General features: G+C 37.0%; 1 protein-coding gene across 3 annotated transcripts in view; it reads left to right on the top strand.

Annotated features, from left to right (window-relative positions):
• Positions 1 to 17270: 17270 nt before the first annotated feature.
• Positions 17271 to 24633, top strand: part of tanc2a (tetratricopeptide repeat, ankyrin repeat and coiled-coil containing 2a) — a 180363-nt gene continuing 173000 nt past the window's right edge. For 2 of the 3 annotated variants that reach the window (XM_067381643.1, XM_067381642.1), the window contains exon 1: positions 17271 to 17578. The gene's annotated coding sequence lies outside the window, so the exon portion shown is untranslated. The remainder of the gene's footprint in view (positions 17579 to 24633) is intronic. The other variant, XM_067381644.1, reaches the window with a different exon arrangement.

The raw sequence follows: 24633 nt of genomic DNA, 5'->3' as shown, positions 1-24633 counted from the left end.
AACATGATTGTTGTAAATATACAAATAAATAATGATTCACAAAAAAACAGCTGTTTTTTTTTTTTAACTACATATGATTATTTTTCTAAATACCCCACATCATTAGGCACATATCAAACCTCCAACAAATTTCACCTCAGGCATGAAAGACCTTTTATTATTTTCAGTTTTTTAATTCTCAACCCTATAACAGACGAAATGGAATTGATTTAAAAAGGATTTTACACAAAATTTGTTATAAAACAAACATCTCTGCTCATGTGTCCCTCATAACAGTTTAATAACTACAAATGTAACATTTGTGATAATTTTCACATTTTTTATGGGACTGAAGTTACTTTACTTTTGTAAAAATGTTTTCATTTTAGATGTTTAACGAAAACCACAATTTTATTGTGTTCGTCCTTAATATGTCAGGTGGTAATCAGCAAGCCTTAATTTTTAATTGTCTTCCCTTTTTTTTTCCTAAAAATATTAATGTGACAGGGATGAGAATACAGGGATTGAAGACTGTAACAGGTTTGAAGGTAGATATTGCCTTCAATTTTATGTTTTTAATTCTCTCTCATATTTCTGGTCATGCACAACACTGTCTTTCTGCTGCTGATGTGGGTGCCATTTTGTCAATGTTTAAGTGGACAAATTGCATCAAATATTCTATTCATAAAAGGTAGGCCTACATTGTATATTCTTATGGATTAAAATAAAAGTTTGAAAAATAATCATTATCCATATGTGATGGGGCTGAGTTGTTAAGCTTTATAGTGCCCTCCCTGACTATAACACACCTCAAAAATGTGAATAATACCACTGCACCACTGTTAAAGATGTCATTTCTGGTAAATTGTCACATATGGGTGGAGTCTAAATCATTATGGCAAGGCAAGGCAATTTTATTTTTATAACCCATTTCATAAACAATGGTAATTCAAAGTGCTTTACATAAAGAAGAAGAATAAAAATAGAACATAAGGAATAGAAATAACAGTAAAAACTGAATTTTGCTATCTGGATGGAAGAGCTAGGAAGTCTCAGGGAGTTGTTGTTGTTGTTGTTGTTGTTGTTGTTGTTGTTGTTGTTGTTGTTGTTGTTGTTGTTGTTGTTGTTGTTGTTGTTGTTGTTGTTGTTGTTGTTGTTGTTGTCTGTCAGAGTGGGTGGTCACAGAATGGTTTGGTGTGACAGACTTAAGTTCAGACCGAGGGACATAACTTAATAGTCTGGTTTTTATAAAATATCTTGCATTTTTTTTAAGGAAAAATATTTTTCACAAGAAAGTAACACAAATAAATGCGTACATTATTGCCAAAAATTATAGACACTGCTCATTTTGTTAAAAATTTTTTTTTAAATGCAAACTCAGTGAAGTGCCTCAGGGACATGACAAAATGCTTGGTGTAAAGATGGAAATACTATTGTTTCATTAAAAAAAAACAAAAAAAAAAACAATACAATAATTATGTATATTCATTATAATGGACATACCAAAGTATTGTGAAAAGCTTTTAAAATTTAATTTTTTGTGAACCGCCATTTTAAAAATTCTGGGGTGTCTTTTTTTCTTCATTAGAAATGTAAAAAAAAAAAAAAAAAAAAAAAATATTATATTATATATATATATATATATATATATATATATATATATATATATATTTTTTTTTTTTTTTTTTTTTTTTTTTGATGAAACTGGTCCTTTGTGATTCATATAATGCAAGTCAGCGGCTACAGTAAAATTAATAACAAAATTAATAACAAAATAAGATAAAATAAAAACATATACAGGCAAAAGAAATGTAGTGGCTCCTGATGTCATAATTCCACAGGAAGCTCGCGCTCCAGACACTTAATCGTGAACGCGCTCAGGACAGTTTGCTAAAAGGCTGTGTATTACAGGTAATAATGTTGTAAATAATGTTCAGTTTTTTTGGCACAGACCGATCGTTTTGTTTCATAAGACCTCATGTATTGTCATGGGCCACGGGTATTAACTTTGTTTTGCCTGTGTATATATATTTTTTGACTATCAAAGTTACCGTGGCCGTTGGATTATACCGTGTGAATCACCGAGCTAAAAACTTCTTTACTGGCACCTAACGTTACATCTCGGATGGCCTGAGGGTGAGTAAATTAACAGCAATTTTTTTGGGTGTAATATCCCTTTAAGTGGCAACAAATATATTTGCATCCATTTCTTTTTCTTTTTTTAAACAAATCCGAGCACGAATGTTCAGTTTGGCGTTGAGCAGCTGTTATTTATAACTGCATGCATTCCCCAGATAGTCTCAACGTCCAAAAACATCATCTGTACTGACCCTTCTCCTGCTGGAGGATGAGGAGAGTGATATTTTTAGTACCTATTGTTTCTAAACTAGGTTGATTCAGGTCATCATCACATTGTGTAGCGTATTTATACTGCAAGACAGCCAAAGAGCAATAAACCAAAAACCAGCTCCATCCAAAGACTACATCGGGCGGAGATTGTTCCCTCTTTGTTTAATGATCCAGTTTGACAGTATGGTCGGATGCTGGCTGTAAAATTATGTAATGGCTTGAATATGTCCTTGTTTGGAAATGAGCCTTCTTGCTGCTCTGTTTATGGATTCAAACAGTCGTATTGGCCATAGCACAGCCATAAAGAAGAAGAATTAATGCTATTTCTATTTATTCAGCGGAAGGGAATGAAGTCATGCGTTAGTATATTGTTGCATCAGTATAGAAATATGGGTTGAAAAAAAAAAAAACATCTGTGAAGAACAAAACTGTAATTGAACTTGGGTTTGCTTTCACCTCACGGCCACTAGAGGTCAGTGAAGACTCTCTTTCGGTCTCAGATTGGATCATATGGTAAAAATAAGCTACTCTGTCAGTCACTGCATTCCAATAAATTAATAGTATGTGAGATTAGTAACAAAAAACACAACAAAAACATTTGGATGACAAAGGTGCACAGATAGATTTTTGGAAGAATGCTTTTTTTTTGCACTTGCACTAAGAAATGAGTTTGTGGCAGTTGTCAATGCTCTTTAGTCAGGGTAGATGTCATATTTAATTATTTTCATGCATGAAAATGAGGCTGTGAGAGATAGAAGTACAGTACGTTTCGTTTTTCACTTACAGGTAGATAAATTAAATTTATTATGGAGACGTCCACCCTGACTACATAGAAACTATGAACCAGTGTTGTTATCGATATCTAAAACTTAATTAAAGCTGCAGTCCTTAACTTTTTTTTTTGTTAAAAATGATCCAAAATCAATTTTTGAGTAAGTACATAACCAGCCAGTGTTCAAAACGATCTCATTATCTTAGCTCGATTCACAACTGTAAGCTTGTAATAATGTTTTATAATAAGAGTGATACTGGTGGATTTCCACAGGAAATTCAAGCATGCAGCAGTTCGTCTGTGCATCATTACGTCACGCCCGTAAACAGAAAGGAAGGAGTCCAGGCTAATTGGTTTTATCACGTGAGGATAAAATAGATCATTTATAGCAACAGCAGCTGAAATAATAACACTTATCATTTTGATGGCGGATTGTAATCCAGAAAGATCCAAATGACAATCATCAGTGACAACTGGAGATTCACTTGTAGTCAAAAATCAAAAGACTTTGGACTGTGGAGTGGATACAGAAATTGAAATCTACAGGTAACACTAATATACAAATAGTCATAGCAATGCTGATGTTGTTAACATTAAAGATTTGAGAACAAACTATAACAGTAATAATAATTTGCACGGTTTGGCATGATCCGAGCTAAGCGATCATTAGATTTAATCATCATTGGCAGCGCGATTTATTGTAGGCCTAATGCTTTTTTCCTCAGTTGGTCAGAACAAAAGTGGCAGAAATGTTACTTGCATGTTCAGATGATATTTTCCAGTGAAAATTCTTATATTGGTCATACTTTCAAGACGTAGAATCTGTGATTCTGAAATACAGTATCCACACCGGTGCAGTGACTGACAGCAAACATTAGATTCATCCTCGCTGACGAGCTGTGCCGATGCACAACCCACGTACAGATAATTGTTCCGCATATGACTGCAATCGCATGTTTCAAACAGAGATGGCGACAAAGAGGAAAAATCGCAGACTACAGCTTTAAAAAAAAAAAAGCTGAAATAATATAAAACATAAATATAGGATAAAAAAACAAACTAAGCGAGAATTAGAATGATGCTAAACCAACTGAAATATGTTGAAGTACTAAAATTACTAACTGAAATAAAACTAAAATTGAAATAAAATTATTTATTACTAAATTTAAACTAAATTAAAATAAATAAAACTAAATAAAACTATAATAGTATATTTTAATACTAAAATAACACTGCTTTGAACATATGAAAGCAATAAGCCACTTGAAGCTGTGGTTTACAGTGAATATAAAATAAAACAGCGTTGTTTAAAACCCTGTTAGCTGTTATAAATTCACTGTAAACCATGACTTCACGGGGCTTATTGCTTTTATAAAACGGTTACCACACAATAAAAATAATAAAGCCAAAAAATATGTATCAATGCAACTTTAATGAAGTAAAATCATTAAAAGCCTTCCTACCGCTGGAAAAAATAGTCCCTGACCGTGAACAGCAACAGAAGTTACATTTATTACACCATTAGATGGCGGCATGGAGTCACTCAGTCGCAAAGACTTTTATATTGAAACTTGTTGTGAACACGGAACAACAAATGCTTTGACTAGTGCTGCGTCCCAATTCGCCTACTTAGACTACGCCCTAAAAGTACTCTTTCCGTGAACAAAAAGTACTTACTTTTGAGTGTGTAGCAAAAGAGTAGACAAGCTTTGGGACATACTATCACGTCATACAATCGCGTCTTTTCTCTCTGTCGCATCCTGTCACCGTAAACTGGCCTGTCAATCATCTTACATCCTCCACATTTCATTTAGCTAATTTCCTACCGTATCGGAGAGAAATGCAGCACGTCGATCTGCAGTCGCGGGTCTTTCATGTGGAGAACTCTACTCATATTAATGAATAATGATGCATTTAAAAGTTAATGGCCAATCAGATCTTTATAAAAGTCCACATTGATATTTGCAGATAAAAAAATAACACAGATAACATTGAATAAATATTTTCTATCAGGTTAAACTGATTATTAGTCACTCAAACCTCTCAGAGTCAATCGCGCATATCCGCCAAGTTTTGTAGTTTTTTAACACTTTTTACTCGTGTTTGTAGTTCTGAACTGAATCCTCGTCCAACGTGCAATGGGTTGTGGGCAATATTAGCCTTTATAGTGTGCACGGATCCACACTTCGAAAATCTACCGGAAATAGTAGACCATCCGGGGACTTTTGGCATACTCTTTTCAACATACTATGCTTTGGGACACACTTATTTTAATCTTTAGGATGGATAGTATGGACATTGGGACGCAGGACTGCACTGTCAGTGTCAGCAGGACACGGAAAAACCCATTAAATGTTAAAAGAACAAGATTGCAGCGGACATTTAACAGATTATTTATTATGAACATATGACTGACCTGAAGGAAAATGCTGTATCTGAATGCAGGTAATACAATCGGTCACTTCATATCTCTTTCTCACAATACTCTTCTACATAATACAGTCATCTTCAGTGAACAAAATCATTTAAGAACAAACATAGGTTTACGTTGCTAAGACACTCAGTGAAGCAGCAATACATGTAATGCGGTCAGTATGTTTTCGGGAATTTTACAACGGCTTCAAACGCGGCTCAACCAATCAGAATCAAGGGCTGGAACTATCCATTTTATAAACCTAATTTTTAAAGGTGCCCTAGATTGTTTTTTTACAAGATGTAATATAAGTCTAAGGTGTCCCCTGAATGTGTCTGTGAAGTTTCAGCTCAAAATACCCCATAGATTTTTTTAAATAAATTTTTTTAACTGCCTATTTTGGGGCATCATTAACTATGCACTGATTTTTTCAGCACGACCCCTTTAAGAGATGCGTTCCCTCTGCCCCATGAGCTCTCGACTATACATTGCATTTACAAAGTTCACACAGCTAATATAACCCTCAAATGGATCTTTACAAGATGTTCGTCATGCATGCTGTATGCATGCTTCGAATTATGTGAGTAAAGTATATATTTAGATGGTTACGTTTGATTCTGTGTGAGTTTGAGGCTGGGCTCCGTGGTTAACGGCTAATGCTACACTGTTGGAGAGATTTATAAAGAATGAATTATACAGACTGCACGTGTTTAAAAATGAAAATAGCAACGACTCTCGTCTCCGTGAATACAGTAAGAAACGATGGTAACTTTAACCACATTAAACAGTACATTAGCAACATGCTAATGAAACATTTAGAAAGACAATTTACAAATATCACTAAAAATATCATGCTATCGTGGATCATGTCAGTTATTATTGCTCCATCTGCCATTTTCCGCTGTTGTTCTTGCTGGCTTACCTAGTCTGATGATTCAGCTGTGCACAGATCCAGATGTTAATACTGCCTTTCCTTGTCTAATGCGTCGAATGGGCTGGCATTATGCAAATATTGGGGTCATACATATTAATGATCCCGACTGTTACGTAACAGTCGGTGTTATGTTGAGATCCGAGTGTTTTCCGGAAGTCTTTTAAACAAATGAGATTTACATAAGAAGGAGGAAACAATGGAGTTTGAAACTCACTGTATGTCTTTTCCTTGTACTGAACTCTTGTTATTCAACTATGCCAATATAAATTCAAATTCTGATTCTAGGGCACCTTTAAGGTAACAAATTAGCATAAAATGCTAATGCATGCATGCATACAAAACAATATTTGTGAATGGTGTTTGTTTGTTGTATTAAGCCACAATTTTCTGATGTTATAGAATGTCCTACTCACTCAACTTACTACTCACTCAAAAGTAAAGTATATACTTTGACTTGCTTTGTCTGACATGTTAATAATTATACAGTTGAAAATGATAACCCTGATGCAGTTTCAAACAGTTTGCCTACATTCAGAATGGGCAGTGTGGTTTGAGGTGGTAACACAAGGTGATAATGTGCGTTTTTATAATAACATATTGAACAGCTATGTAGCATTATCTTAAAGCATATTGATTGTGCATTAAAAGGGGTTTTCTTCCATCGGCTCTATTCCTCATTTGTTGCTAATTCAAAATTAATTAAGTCAGTCAGGGGCAAAACTGCACCATTTGTCACATTGAGACTGCCAGCTACTGTGCTGTCTGTAAATACTGAGGGTTAATCCAGACTCGATCTGTTTCACAGCGTTCTCCTCTACAACAGGATACATCTCGAATCTGACAATCTGCCACCCTTAACAGACACATGTGGCCCCATTCTCTACTTCATTGACTCCATGTGATCACCATGGTAACCCAGCAGTGGCATTTTATAGCGCTGCCACGGGGGGAATTCCTTCTTTTTGGCACAGAATCTCTTCAGGGGGGCTCGCCTCTGATTTGGTCCTTAGCAACCAGTAGCTAAGCCGCCTTGTTGCTATGTGAGGAGCTCCATGCAAGAACCTTTCCTAATCGCCTCCGCAGACACTCTCAGATATGCAAAGCCTTTATATGGAATTCACAGAGAGTGTTGTGTTAAAGGCCAGTATGACCCACTGATGGTTGGTGGCAGCAGGTGATGATGGGTCACGACACCAACCTCTGTGTGTGTGTGTGTGTGTGTGTGTGTATATATGTATGTGTATATATATGTATATATATATATATATATATATATATATATATATATATATATATATATATATATATATATATATATATATATATATATATATAATGTGTGTGTGTGTGTGTGTGTGTGTGTGTGTGTGGTGTGTTTATGCATGTGTAGTAGTAGTAAATATACAGTATATACAGGTATATGTATGCACTGAAAAAAATTGGTCTCAGACTTTCTTTGATACAATTTTCATTCAGAAATTGCTAGTGAATTTCACACATAATTACAATGAAATGTAAAAGTACATTGAATTAAAGGGGTGGTTCAGTGTTTTTTTTTCTAGGCTTGATTGTGTTTTTGGGGCACAGTTTAACATGTCTTAATGCTTCATTTTTTTGATAACGCTGTATTTTTCATATATTTTAGCTTTATTCTCCACCTCTGTTTCCACTCTCATATAAATGGCTCGTTTGACTTCCTGCTTCTATTAAGCCACTCCCTCCGAAATACGCAATGTGCTCAAATTGGTTGGCAGGTTGGTAGCTGGCCCAGTGTATCATGATTCGCTGAAGCGCCCGGAAACACTACGCCCCTTACCATTCGTAGTTATGCGAAATAATTTCAGAGGAAAGGTAAATAAAAGCGCCTATATTGCTGTATCAAACTGAGCCGAATCAGACCCAGATGAAGAGGAAAAAGCAGAACCTCTGCAATATCGGCTTTTAAAGGACGTTTATGAATGGTATTTCATTTAGTATTTGTGTCAAAGTGTTTAGATAAGCTGTCACTGCTGTTTGTTAGCTTTCAATATACAGTTTTATCCTGATTAAAGCTTTACTGTAGCCAAATACATGCCTGAGTAGTCGCATTTTTGTAAAGGTAGCATTTAATTTATAGCATGAACAACTGTTTGTCTATGAACATAGAAGTTTGTTGGTGTTTGTTGCACTAGAACTTAGCTAACTGGCTAGCAAAAATTAGTTGCTCTTTGTATACGTCCTTGATGCATTAAAAATAGCAACAGAACTATAACATTACGTCCAGCATCCAGTGTAGAAAATATCACAGATTATAATGGGTTCTATATCTTTCGACGCTTTGCGTCGCGCAGCTCGCGTTCGGTGTAAACAACTCTTCCGCTTCCATTATACAGCGCCACATGACCTCGCCCACTTTGTTGCGTGTTCCCGGGGGCAGTGTTTATGTTAATAGCAAGGGTTTATGATGTCACCAACCCGGGAAGAAGCTTGTTGTAGTCCAAACTGCCCATTTTTGTAGACAATAAACTGCCATAACTTTAAAAGACTATATCTCTGTTTGCATTGAACTTTCAGCGCTGTAACTTTGCAGATACTGTTTATGCTCAAGCAGCAACATTACACACTAACTAAAGTTAAAAAAGTGAAATCACATTGAACCACCCCTTTAAACATGAAATTTGAAGTAGAAAGACTGAAATAGTATTGTAAAACACTCCAATAATCTTTGTTTTATTTACTTTTTAAATTTTTTTCGAAGTTATTTGCAGTGTGTAAATTGTGAATAATACATTTAAATTATGTTTTATTTACGTAGTTCGGGAGGAAGAAGTCAAATAAACTACCCAATTATCACGTCATCTCAACAAGCTGTCAACAATCTACAATCAGCATATCTACCCAATCAGCATGAGTACAGGCCTATATATAATCACAGTCAAACAGTCACTGGGGAGGGGGTATTCTGTGTTCGGACAATTACCGAGCTTGGAGCCCTCTCTCCGGACAGCACGCCAAATATGTTTACCAATTAATTTATCTGACTTATTTGTAAGTGTGAACTTGTGAAATATATGAATATGTATAAATATATTATATAATTTACATCTAGTTTATATCAGCACTATATATACATGTAATATATTTATGCATATGATGTATGTTATATTATATTATATATATATATATATATATATATATATATATATATTTATTTATTTATTTCATTCTATACATATTATTTATGTATACATGTAACAGTTCTATATATACTACTTATGATTTATGGATGCAGTTATGGTCATAACTTTACATACTGTACCCCCTGCAAAATCTGTAAAATGTTAATAATTACAAAAAATCAGAAAGCTATCATAAAAATGTATTTGGATATTGCGGGATATGCAATGTCACACTGGCAAATCCATTTGCCTGCATCGATGAATAGTTTTATATCATTGCACCATAGGCCCCGCCCACTGGTATTAGCTTAACGACTGACATTTGCCTACACTAGATGTGAGCACTGTGTCATGTCCATAGACTGTAAAAAATATGGATGTAGCGTCCGTGACGTCACCCATAGAGTTCTGAACAGCAGTTTTGACGCGTAAATGAGGCCGCAGCCATCTTAGCTGCGCGTCACCGCACGTCACTCCCGGATAACTGAAAATGGGCAAAGAGGCGGGGAGGTGGTTTGAGCTGATGTGACTGATTGATGAAACCACGCCCGCCTAGCTCGACGTGACCATGTTAGCAAGCAAAGGAGCTATCTATCTAGATACTATCTAAATTATTAATGAAGATAAGTTTTTATCATCAGAAAGTTCTAAAGGTTTACTGTCAATCTACAGTGTTTCTTTAAGATATAGATCCTCCAACACCAGTAGTGTTGGGTGTGCAAATAACAACATGGAAAATCAAATGGGACTTCATACCTTTATAATAGAGATCGCGAGATGAATCCAATCTGTGGCACTTGGGTAAAATATAAATGTCCATTGCAAAACAAAAAAAAAAACATTTCACATTTCTTCTGAATGATCTGCTCTCTGTCATCGTTCTTCAAGAAAGGATGCAATCTGAGCATCGTATCTAACAAACAAATGAGCCTGTGTCCAAAGTATATTTTTTTCAAAATAGTGCAGCAGTTTTAGTTATAATATCCAAGCAGTGCTGTCAGAGTTGTATATCCTCCTGGTATTGTCATTGTACTTAATCTCGCAATCAAAACTTTCAGCCAATGCCACGATCATACAACGTGTGTTCTGTGTCTCTTCCCCATGCATGCACACAGACACACATCAGTCTCGAATATTATGCAGCAAGTCATATTTTATAATTGTATAAAATAATCGAGAAAAAAAAAGCACAAAAACGGCTGAGGTGCCAAATTCAGCGGCAGCTGAGGTAACATGACAGCTCACAGGCAGCAGTGCAATCTACCTGTCACTCAAGTGACCACGCCCTTAATTATGCAGAACTTTAAGGCTTAATATAATTTAAACGGATAAGTTATAAAAAAATTCACCCCCCTCAGAGTTGTCATGAAGGGCAAAAATAGCAGTATAGACCAAAACCACAATTTGAACCAACTTGTAAACATGTTTTTTTCTGCTATAAACTTGGCCAATTTAACATGGGACTCTATGAGATTCTGCTCTCTTTTGGAGCCTGTCCCTAGCGGCCAGTCGATGAATCGCAGTTTAAGTTACTTCCGTATTGGCTTCACGAGAGAAAGGGGGAGGTTGCCGCTTGGTCGTGTCAAAAGCAAATAGAACACATTATAATCACTGATGCTGTCTGTACTGGATACAGTATACAGATGCATGTTCAGTTTCTGACATACTGCACGGACTTGAGTCTGTTGACAACAGGACAAATGGAAGAGTGAAAAAACACTCACTTTGACATGTTCAGTTTAAACAGCTCATTTGCATCTCTGTACAGACTTCAGAAGGATCCCAGTATCATAAACAAGTGGATGTTTTATTTTAATGCCACCTGGATCGCATTGAAAGACTATAGCTGTGTTTCCACCACAGGAACTTTCCCCAGGGACTAACTGTGGGGTTGTACTACTCGGTGTGTTTCAACTGCAGGAACCAGGGTCTAAATGAAGTTCCGGGTAAAAATTTCAGCCTCAAAAAGTCCCTGGTCGCAAGGTAGTACTTCTTAAAAGTTCAGGAACTTTCGGGGGGTGGGACTTGGGTGCTGAACATGCTAATTGGTTGAGTTCATGCAGCATTTTGATTGGTTGACTCCACACAGCATTTTATTTCAACCACCATTTTTAAAAGTCTGTTGCGGTGCGTGCAGTAAGAGTTGTTTGCTACTCGAATCACAATGGAGTTTAACAAATACGACAGCGAGGTTCAGGCAGAGGATGAAATCCAGCAGGAACTGGAAAGTTGCGCGCAATCCTACGTCACCAGAATAAATCTTCACTACTTCAGACTGCGATGGAAACGCAGACCGCAACATGTCTAAGGGAAAAAAAGTTCCTGGCAAAAAGGTTCCTGGGACAAATTTCGGTGGAAAAGTGGCTTATATGTTTGTTTGGAGCATTTTGTTTTGTAAACGAGGCACTGTGTAATGGAGAGTTAGCAAAGAAACTTTTGTTGAAAGATGAAGCCGCTAACTGTATTCGATTTGACAGCAGCTGCATCACAAACCGTAAGTAAATGATTTCATAATGCTTTGTCTGTAAATGACGGTTTTATATGGATAATACTTTCAAAACACTTACTCGCATGTAATAGCGAGTGGGCATTGATACAGTTTCCTATGCAGTGACATTATCCAATCATAACAGTGGTCATTTACTGACACGCCTTAAAGGAGCCACCCACTTAAAAACAGAGGGTCAGAATGAATGAACAAAACAATCATTTTTCTGCATATATATTTGTTTTTTGTGCAGAAAAACATCATAAGTGAACCTCAAGGAACATTTTAAAATAATTTAAAAAATCCATGCCATGACCCCTTCAACATTTTGCAGACTCTTGCAAGAGGTATGTAAATTTATGACCACAATTGTATTTTCTATTCATCTGTTTTCAAACAAATTTGTCAGTCAGTCCTCAATAACAATATGATTTAAAAAGAAAAAGATACAGTGCTCATCTCTCTCTTAACATACACCAAGGATACAAAGAATTGCTAGCTGCTAGGATGCAATAACGCTCAGTAATAGCCATCTCCCACATTGTATTGATCTCTTGGTTTCACCGACGGGAGTCACGCAGGCTGCTGTAAGCAGACGTGGCAGATCCAGAAAAAGCGATTAAGGAGGAGTCAGTGGCACAGTGCAATCGCAGCACATTGCTGCAAGGCCATCGGGAGCAACGCTGCCTGGAGCGGCCGGTAAGCCTCCTATCTCTGGCACCCACAAAGAATGGCGAGTGACATTTCTCAGCTTCCCCTTCCTCCTCTTCTTCTCCCCCCTGCCTTTCGTGTCCCAGGCCCCCCTCATCACTTCACCTTCACTAATTACCAGGAGAGCCAGAGGACTCCTGGAGACCAAGGCGGATGTAAGGATAAACTAGAAGACGAATGCTGTTTGTTGTCTTTCATTATGGGTAGTTAGTGAATGTTTTGGCGTGGTAGGAATGTCCCAAATCACATTTACTTAAATCTAAACTCAAAGTAGCTTAATAGCATTTGTAATCCAAAAACTCTTGCCGTGAATAGTCCCATGAGACTGAGCTAACTTCTGTTTTGGCACCAAAGAGTGGTTTCGGTTCCCCTTTTCTTCCTTTTACATATCACCATACTTCCCCAGTTCATTTATCACATTTTGTATTACAAGTTGTGTTTAAATATGCAAAATGAAGCATTATCTAATTAAAATGCACACATTACATTTCCAGAACAGAAATCATTGGATAAAGCCAAATTTAATTTAATTTTGTTGACATAATAGAGTAAAAGGTTTTTAAAGAGGGAATTTGATATTTATCACTAAATATTTGCAGCATCTAGCGGTAAGGTTGCGAAATGCAACCAAAGGCACTCACCCCTCCCTTTCGGAGAAGCTACAGTGGCCGTCTGGCCGACACAACAAAAATGTCGTCGTCTGAGACAGCAGAGAGTAGCCAGTTAAGTAATGAGGTTTCTTCTTACTTCTAACAAAGAATGTCTCTGCTTCTAATAAACCAGACAACTTCTACCACTACTACTACTACTTCGTGTGTATTCAGTGTAGTGACGATGCAAGCTGCCTCTAAAAATACGAATGATTTAGAAGAACAAAAACATGTGACTAACGCGCTCTGTAGAGTGTTTGTCCGTTTAGGGCTGCTGTAGAAAAATGTCGGCGTATGAGATAGAATGGCTCATTCTAAGGTAATAAAAACATAACGGTTCATTATGTAAGGTCTTTATACACCACTGAAAACATAGTTATGTATATTATATTGCATTTCTGTCAATAGAGCCTCCCAAATTTTACACATTACACCTTTAAATTAGATTTTAGTTTTAATCTTAGTTCAGCTTTTAGCAATTTTGAGTTGAATTATTTCAAGTATTCAAAATGTTTTTTTAGTTTTAGTTAAGGATAATAACCCTGATATGAACAAATTATGGCTTAGTGCATGAGAAATGGGCTTTAAAAATATGTATTATAATTTAAATCTACAGATGCAATTAAGCGTAATAAAATAAACATAAATGTGTATTTTGGATGTTTTCTTTCTACAATTTTGAAAGAAGCAGCGAAATAGCACAAAATGAAAATCTTGACCAGTGCATGAAAAAAACAGTGACTGTTTTGTCTTGACCTATAACAATTTGTCCTGAAAGTAAACAAGGTGGAGGTGGTAGCATGCAACATGCAGCCTTGCGTAAAGGAAATTCAATTTAGATTATTGCACCGGTCTGCTTTTGCCACCCATGGGACTAAGGGGCAAGAAAATCACAGACTTTGGGAGTTTAATAAGGAGTCTTGGTTGACTGTAGCGTATAATCTCTATGTTGATGAAAAGCATGAATGTGGCGACACGCCCTGTGTTTGTTTGTACGTTTAATTGTACGAAGCAGCTCACCACAGGCCCGGGCAGCTCTTTTGTGGAGCCTGAACATGGGAGATCTCATTTTGATGTAGCCTTGAGGATTTATTGATAAGCAATTGCTTGAGGAGGCTTATGAAAAGCTGTCTCATTCATCAAAAACATGCTTCCAGCAGAGCGGGCCATTTGATTGGAGCTCGGTGATCTCACAGAGCCTGATTTCTATAAATGGGAAATGGTTCCTTGGTTACCTAATATCTACCTCAGCAGACATTGATGGAAGAGTTGTCTTCGAGACGTTGGCAGATTGTTTTGGCTGAGCGGATGGGGCCACATGGGAGTTTTGAGTTTCATTTGCAAAATCTACACAGTCTAATCATTGCGATAATATAGTGTGAAGCAAAGGCTGGTTTCACATTCTCTGAATCTGCCATAAAAGCAATTTAGAAGCATTTTAGAATATGTCCGTGTAGAGGAGCTGATTGCACAATTTGTCATCTAATGTCTGGAGATGCATTTATGGCAACAAGAGGATTTTTCCAGCAGTTACACATTTGCCACCTATCAGATTCCCTGTTTTCTCTATGTACTCTCCTGACCTCATAATCTATGGGCAGAAACTGAACACAAACAAGTGAAGAACAGTTTGAAGTCTTGGACTTTTTGTCATTTTGGTGCTTTGTATCTCTATCAGCACATTTTGCATTATATGTACCTCTTGCTTACAATTATAGTTAGTTTTTACAGCTATAACAACCACAGACACTTGAGGAGAGATGGTAACATTTCCTTATTACACTCTATAAAACATTTGAAACTGTGGCACATAAACTATTATGAGAACAATCCTCTAAGAAGACATAGCTGTCTTAATCAAGGAGTATAATGTTATGTCCAGATGGCCTGGCTTTTAAGCTACTATTTTAAATTCAATGGTAATTTATTGGTGCTGCGAAGACACTATTATTGTTGCTCATACTTACGGGTAAGGATTTGAACAAACCCGTAATCCTAAGTATTAAACTTTGGAGAATAATTTGCACCATTTGTGCTATGGACATGAATGATACCTCAAATCATACGGCTTGTTGAGGAAAGGACTTGTGGTTTTTGAATTTGACAAAAATCCCATATATACTTACATGTGAAGGTGGGGCCAGATAGTTTTTATGTATTTATTTAGAATAAATATAATGGTTTGAATTTATATATATATAAAAAAGGTCAAAACATACAAAAACGAGTGGGGCTTACAATCTGAGAAAAAAAAAGTCAAAAATAAACAGTATGGATTAAGGATTTGGGGATGGGTTATTTTGACTTTGGCCAATAAAAAACAGATCAATCTGCATTGAATCTGCAGTAGTCCAAACCCATGCCACGTCCGAGGTGGTCAAAATGAGGAAATCTGATTTTGTTTTCTGCATTAAATTTGCTTCCAATTAGTAGCCATTCTACCATGTGTAACGTCTCAGAGATTCTGCCAGCAAACCCATTGACATATCAATCAGAGCAGTTAGACTTTTACTCAATTAAGTGTTGGCACTAAGCAACTAGAAATTGAATCTATTTCGCATTAGGCGCTTTCTTTGTTAATGCTTTGTCCAGTGCATCCGACATGCCTCGTCTCACCGTGCCAGAGCCGTCTAAGATGCACATTCTTCAAAGCGGGATGGATTGCATACAGTAGGTCTAATGGTAAATTTTCCACTGAATTTTCCGTCTTTAATCTGAATTACTCACATGACTTATACCAGTGAGAATCACAGTTCTTAGTTGTTAAACCATGTGTTATGTTCTTTGTGTTAAGTTTGTGTTTTTTGGGGTTTTTTTTTGTTTTTTTTTGTTTTTTCATGTAGATCATTAAATATAATCTTCTGAGAAAATTCGTCAGAGAGTGAAGTTTGAAGGAAAGCAGTGTTCCAGAACTGCAAAAGCCTGGCTTGTTCATGTGAGATACAGAGTTTCTTAAATAGTTGTAGCAAGATGCATATTCAAAAAATCCATATATGGCCTCAGAGGCAGCATTTTAAAAGAAACATTTACTGAATTCTTTCTGTTGCGTTTCCCCCCCTTTGATCAAGGCAATTACCAGAAAACAGATCCCAAATAAAGCACATTTTATGCATTGGCCTGTTCTCAGTCGGTCATTCTGAAAATTTTTTTACACCTTAAAAGATTTTACACAGAAATGTTTTTTATTCATCCACAGCACATGGAGTCCAAAGAGTCCATTAAAACGAGCCATCTACAAATTCCTCAGAAATGCCAAGGACGTCCTTTTACAACTCTTAGCCCTCAGATAATCAGGGAGTGTTGGGCATTATAGGCTAGCCTATAATCCATTAATACCCTTTTCATCCTTAAGTGTCAAATATAAAGTGGAAAACATGAGTAATGATGCAGAGGTTGGCATTAGCTTCAGAAGGGCGTTGATGCCCATAGGCAAGTTTGAGCAACAGAAGATCATATAAGATCAATGACTCAACTTGTCCTACAAAAAAAAAAACAACTAAACAACACATTTGGCACATTTGATGTCGACCCCCATCTTAAATATCTTTAGTGATAAATGTAAGTAACAGAACTGCTGAGTAAGTCTTTTAAATATAAATTTATAGACTCAATTAAGAAAATGAACCCAATTTTAAAATTATTGAAACATGGTGTAAAAGTCAGCATTAATCTATTATTAATTATTATTCTGCATCAGGCTCAAGTGCAGCGTGTGGAGAATGGGAGGCAGACGTACTCCCCGCCTCCTCATGAATAATGTAGGATAGCTCCGCCCACCAAGCGCAGTAGCTGTTGCAGAGCGGCTGTATGCGCACGGCGTCTTCAAATGATACCAGAACCGCGTCGCTACAGTTGATACACACAGAGGTCCTTCCGTCTGTGCACGCGACGGGGCTGCGCTCCTGATTTATGCTGATCTTCTGATCACACATCTTTACATTTGCCTCGTGCTGGCTGGTAAGCACGAAAACTAGGAGTTACCGTTTAATAGGAAAGGAAAACAGAAGGACGAAGCGTTTACACTTGGCGAAGGTGTTCTTCATCTCCAGCGGTTCCTAATACACGGACACCAGCCTAGAAGAGCAGCAGATCCAAATTCGTACGACTGCATATGAACAGAACGGGTAGGTCCAATCTCCAAACGACTATATGGTGTAATATACAGCGTGTTGACATGAAATGGGCGACGGTTACGCGTCTTTTCCTAGCGGCGTTCATCGTGTTTGATGAATCAAAATCAATGAACTATTGTGTTTATTTACAACGTTAGGAATAGGCTAATATCTGAGTGCTGATTGGACCGTCAGACCTTCAGCTTTAATGTTTCTCCTTTGAAAGCATTGCATGTATCTCCCACAGCTCTTATTTGGCAACAGTGTTGCGCGTGCAGTATATGGCACAGACGCATGGCAGGTTTGGGGCGTTCATCAATTGGTTGTATTAATTATTCATTAATATATATTTTATTAAATGTATTATAAGTGAATCATCTATCAATTTTTATAAATGTTAGATTTTGATTATTTTTATATATATATATATATATATATATATATATATATATATATATATATATATATATATATATATAATATAAAATCTGGCTTTTTATAAATTTATATTACTCCAAGGCATTTATAAAAAGTAGTAGTTCAGATGGGTCCGTTATTATCATAACACTGCATGTAAACATCTCAGTGGGGTTTCCAGTCCTCCTGGAAATTTGTTCAGATATACTGATACATAGTGTCCTTATCATCCTTCAATTGTTATTAATCAGAGAATGTGTTTGTATCTCATGGGACTTGGAGTTTTGAGGTGGGAAACCCTCCTTACGTGCAACCCATCATTATTGTGTGCATGAAGAATTCATGCAGCGAACAGAACAGGACAATTCCTTCTGCATCAGCACTGACTGGGGCGCAATATGGGAATTCAGACCAAAACTGTGTATTGACGTCCTTGTCATCTTTAGATCACCGATTGGCTTTCATGCAGCCGATCACCTGCTTTACTACCAGCCTAATGTTAAGTAGCCTTTGGCAGGTGTGGCGCCACACTTTTGAACTTGAGTGCCAAAGAATTTACCTTAACTTACCATTGGCCCATAAACACACCCTGATGATGGCTCTTCTACCCGTAACAGGTTGATTGTTGTTTTTTAACATTATATCCTTATTCCAAAAAAGGCTTTTAATTGTATACTTCACGCGATTGTCGTTTATATGTTCATAGACGGTTATCCCTTCTTCAGAGGGAATTTACATTGATGCATAATCCAAAATGATCCCACATTTTGGAAAAAAATAGGTGTGGCACTCATTCTGAGAAGTGATTAGCGTGCTTAATATTTATTTCTCCATGATTGGCTGTCCGTAATAGCAGCTGTGGTGGAGTGATTAAGGATTTCAGTGTGCCGTCTGGGTTTTGGGGGCTTGAGACTTTTCAACAGAAAATCATCTCAGCTGTGTCTCCGGCAACCACATGAGAAATGTCTTCCCTGGTTTAGGGGGCATCAGCTGAGAAAATCACCCGATCGTAATTAAACGCTGCAAATTGATTCACCGGCTGGCCGGTGTAGTGTGTGTGTGTGTGTGTGAGCAGGATGAATAGGCCCAGGAGTGCTTAACTAAACACCAGTGAAGTAGGAGAACTTTTGCTCTTGTTTTGGAGAGAAGAAGTATATTTTCTTATACGCCGCATTTCAGCCACAAGACAAGTGAAATTCAATTCAAAATCGAAGGAAGCACAAAGGGCCTGGAGAAACTGATAGATTTGACACAGTTTAAATTGGTTTTCCCAAAGTTAATTTCAGAGCGTGTTGTTTTGACCCTGAACAACGAATAGGGTTGTCACTTTTCAGATCGAATCTTGAAGATTTGTCTTTCATAACTTCCTTTACACAACTAAAGAAGAATTCTTGAAGCCCTTAAAACCTAACAGCCATTCAAACATGCTAGAATTTGTTCTGCGTTCTGGACTGCAGTGTTGTTTACATTGAATGGAGTGGAGGGACATAATGTCATTCTCATATTTTAAAATAAGCATCCCGTGTCATCCAGCGGTTATTTGAGTATCAGACAGAAGGCTTGTCGCTAAGGCAACAATTCGCCACAAAGGCGAGCATGCCAGGTGTTGCTCTTTAACATTTGTGCCTTTTGAAGCTTCCGCACCCCTATGGGGACTTTTTATGGGGTCTGTTTTCGTCTTTTTTGCTGCACATGGCCAGGCACACATTGTCTCTGCTTGCCATATGATTTTAACCAGGATGCTTGTTGGGTGGGGATTTGAAAGTACCCCCTATGAGCTTTATTATATATTTGTAGGGTCCTATGAAATCCATATTTTTTCCCATATTACATGTTTTTTTTAATTAATTTTAATGGTTAAATCAAATTTTAATAATCAAAAGGATGTTTAATAATTAGTTGAATTCATAAAACTTTTAACAATTTAATATTTTATTACAATTTTAACAATAATTGTGCCCTTTCCCCCAAAAAAAGTATATACGCTGTACAATATTCATATATTTCTGTCATAATTTCTTCACGTTAAACCAAACCTTTATTTTGGCTGGTTATAGTGAAGATCATTGAGTGTATTTGTGTTTTGACGATACACATGCAGACTTTGTTTAAATAGCAGTCTTTTTGTGGTTTAATATTCACAGACCTATAGTACATATCACGATTTAAGCGTACAACCTTTTGATTTATTCTACCAAATTTTGTCAAATTGATATTCTGCGTTATATAGTAAATTACATAACTGGTTTCTGTGATGTCCATGTTTTCTGTATCACGGAAATCATAGTGACCCTATATTTGTGTGTGTGTGTGTGGATTGATACATGGGTCTATTACGTCTGTGCAATTTATCGATTAAAAAAGGCGAAGTCTGCAAATGCAAGGCGGAGACTATGAAACATGCTGGGTTTGGGTCCCCCAACTTTTGCTCTCTAGACCGGGGTCACTTTAATTATGTGAGAAGCAACAGATGTAGGGGAGCTTAGAGTGGTGTGCAGCTGTGGAAACCCACGCTGATTTAAACGCATTGAAATGTCTTGCCTCATCTACCGCCACACTTCATAGTTGATTGTGTGTTAATTCTTGCTTTCACATATCATTTTTCTGTCTTGTATGTCTTCTTCCACTCACATAACCAGGCATTAGACTATTTTTAATCTTCCCTCCTTGGGTTTTATGGATTTAATCATCAAAATGACTTTTTGATGCCTGAAAGCTTCAGTCATCACCCTTATCAGGATCCTCAGTGATGTCTATCTTAGCCAGACAGAAAAATGCTGAAAATAGAACGACTTGATACAAGACGCTTCTCTTCCAGAAGACTGTTTCATATGGTCTGTTGTTCAGAAAAGCTAGCCAGTTTATGTAGTTCCTTGTGTTTTGGCTGGTACTTTTGCTCTGGGTTGAGTTTTATAGCCTTTCATCAACATCACACTGGGTTTTTGGGATCAGATTCTGCAGTCCAGGTGGGTTCCGTTCAATTCCCACCCTGATCCTAAAGGATCATCTTCACCAGCCCCCACAGGCTGATCAGAGAGAACTCCAAACTCCAGGGGCGCCTGAGGTCTGTCTCCAGACTCAAATTTTCTCATTTCTCCCATACATTCCTGTGGGTATGATTTAATTAACCTATTTGTCAGTGGCAATCTGCTCTCTCTGATATCTGTGATGGAGCTGCAAAGTGAGGAAGTTTGGGTCATCAAATGCATCAAATGTCAGGGCCGGCCTGGAAAATCTGTGTTTGTTTTGGCTCACTGCCATGCCATTGTCTACTGTCAGTTTAACCCAGTGTTCAGGCCAGCATTGGTTAGTTTGGTCCATGGAGACCAGGCACTAGGGAGTTTTCATTAAGAGAACATCTACAGTAGACTATTTTATTCTTAGATCATACCCAGCATGCTTCCTGAGCCAGAGTTTGTATTAGTCAGGGATACATAAAAACTCTCATGATGACGTTTGATAAAGCTGTCTTGATCAGCTCATTAACACCCCCTAGGCTTTGCTGTTTGGTTTAGCTGTTGTTGTTTTTTTGTCTTGGTGTTAGCTAATTAACCCTATTGCATATGTTGTTTTTTAGGGCATGTGTAGCTTGACAATTGGTTTATAGCCATATGCAAGATCTGACTATAGAATTTGTTACAGGAAAACAGGAAGCTGGCTAAAGTGACCTAAATGCTTTCATTATTACCCTTATGATTCAAGGAAAATGATCTTAGATTAACATCTGCATGAGGATTTTCTTTTGTGAGGTTTCCATTAACTCATTTGTTGTAGGCTAATCGTCAAGTAAAACATGCCTTTTTTGGCAAAGATATTTACATTAATGTTGAGTTTCTAACCCTCATGGCATTCCAAACCTGTACGACTTTCTTTCTCCTGTGGAACACAAAAGAGAATTTTTTGCAACATTTTTTTTTCCATAAAATAAAAGTCGTTTCAGTGTTGTTTGAACCTCAACATTCTCAAATACCTTCTTTTGTGTTCCACTGAAGAAAGTCATACAGGTGTGGATTGAAGTAAATGATGACAGAATTTTCATTTTTGCTCCGTTTTTCACACAAAGCTACTCCTTGGAATATAACACACAAGTCATGTGGGCTATTTCATATACTTTATTTTGGTGCTTGCCACTGTCGATTCACTTTCAATATATCCAAAAGAGCGATGAGGTGTTTTTCCAAAAATGAAATCACCTTTTGTGAAGAAAAAAGAAAGTCCTACTAGCTTGGAACAACACGAGGCTGAGTAAATAATGAATAACAAGTGAATTATTTCTTTAAACAAAAGTGAATTGTTGATCGAAAGGCGACCAGACCACTTGTTCACAAGGAAATGACTGTGAATATGAGCACCTTTTACTGAAGCCACATCATTTGCTTAGTATATTTGCCTAACGAGTTAGGTTTCTACACCTTCAACAACCTGCATATCCCTGTTTGTATGTACAGCATTCAGCAGTTCCCACACTTCTTTTCTGTTGAATAAAAAGTCATTTTTCCCTAGCCTACTGTTTCCCTATTGATGTCACTTCACCATAAACACGCTTTAAATGGAGAGTTCACACATAACTGGAAATTCGTTCATCATTTACTCACACTCAAGTTGTTCCAAACTTAAAAGAAGATATTTTGAAGAATGTTGGTAACCAAACAGTTGAGAGACCCCATTGACGTCCATAGTATTTTTTTTTTTTTTTTCCTCCGTACTATGGAAGTCAATGGGGCCTGGGCCTGTTTGGTTACCAACATCTTTAAAATATCTTTTGTGTTCAGCAGAAGAAATAAATTCATACAGGTGGGTTCATAAATTTGAGGGTGAGTAAATGATAAATTCATTCTTTTTAATACATTTTCATCTTTGGGTGAACTATCCTTTCAAGTCCTCTTATTGCCAATATTGTTAATCCAGAAAATGTCTTACCATAGCCACAATCGATTACCTACAAGTATTTGTTTAGTTAGCTAGCTTGAGCTGTTTGCTTTGAGAAGCACCTCTTGAGTGGATATCCTGCTGATGCAAACACAAGCATGTGACTTGAAATACCCTTACTAATCTTAAACCTGTTAAACAAGCTTTTTTATTACTTTTTATTGTCATAGATAATGTTGACATGCATTCTCTGTAAAGCTGCTTTGAAACTTTATGTATTGTGAAAAGCGCTATACAAATAAATGTGAATTGAATTGAAATTAGATAGTAGATTAAGATAAACGTTCTTGGTAAAAGAAGAGAGAAATGTCCGGATTCAAACCTATGTTTCCCACATGATCACCACAGCTCAAATGTTACTGGGAGCAGTAGCTTTGACCATAGACAATATATACATCTTAGCTAGCGTATATGTCATTTAGCATCTGAGGCTGGAAACGAGCTTCCTCCTATAATGTTGGAGACATAGCAGTTCCTTTGAAAAAGACCAGGCCTTATGTACTGTCACCTCCAATGGAGAGGACGACTGGAGTCCTCTGATTTGATATGATGGCTCTTTGACTTCATTTCTTTTCATTGTATTGCACACACCATCTCCTCCTCACTGTGGTTTTAGGTTGAATACCCCCTGCAAGCTTCTAGTACGTTATGCCGGTGGCGAGTGTTGCAGCGGCTGCAGGTTAACTGCAGGATCCATCTCTGATCTGACAAGCTTTCGCTGGATGAAACCAACCACCCAAAGAAGCTTTGTTCAGTGTGAAGTCTGTTATTTCTTACACTCCAGATCCAGCAGCTGGAATGAGAGAAGAGCTTGTCTCCTTATACTATAGAGACTGGTGAATCATTTTGAAATCATTTATTAAGATGAACAGGTGGTCAGAACCTATATCTATACCTATATTGTAGGAACTGTAATGACATTTAAAGTACTTTAATCTATCTAACTGTCTGTCTATCTGTCTGTCTGTCGTCTGTCTGTCTGGGGTGTACTGGTACACAGACTTGACGGTTCGGTATGTTCCTCGGTATTGAAGTTACAGTTAGGTACGGGTTCGGTTCAGCTGGGGGGAGAAAACTAAACATAACTAATACACAGTAAACACAGTCAGTTATGTTTTTTAAGTGAACTTAACAATTGAGAAAGAAAGCACATGCGTAACAGTATATTGGATCTGTGCGTCAGGTCTGAAAGTGACAGCAGCCTAATATACCTGCAGTGCTTCCCACAGGTTTGAAATATGTTTCTTTTTTTTAATTATTATTTTTTTTAATTAAACAGTGGTGTATTTAACAAGTTGATTGATTGAAAAAAAAAACCTGCCTCAGCTAATGCTGTAAACTATATATAGGGAGCCCTTACTTGCACATTACTATAATATTAAAGGTTACAATTAACAACAGAGCCCAAAATATTAAATTCAGTTGCTATTTTTATTTTAGATATAATAATCAACACTCAAATAAAAACATGTAAATTGCTCATGTTTTGCATTAACTTAAAGCAGAACTAAGTAACTTTTTTTACCTTCATAAATAGTTCCTTACGATGGTTAATTGACTTGTAGTGGTGTGTTTGAGGCGTGCACTAACCCCCTCTGGCACGTCTACGCCAGAAAACAGCACTTGCAAGTTGAGCTGCGTCGACCCGAAACAATCTCAACTTCGAAAATTACCCACCTCCATCGATTTGTTTTACTGTATTTGCAAAACTACTGCGCTGG

The sequence above is a fragment of the Chanodichthys erythropterus genome, chromosome 3 (genome assembly GCF_024489055.1).
Source record: "Chanodichthys erythropterus isolate Z2021 chromosome 3, ASM2448905v1, whole genome shotgun sequence".
Classification (NCBI taxonomy): domain Eukaryota; kingdom Metazoa; phylum Chordata; class Actinopteri; order Cypriniformes; family Xenocyprididae; genus Chanodichthys; species Chanodichthys erythropterus.
This window is presented reverse-complemented; position numbering and strand designations above follow the sequence as displayed.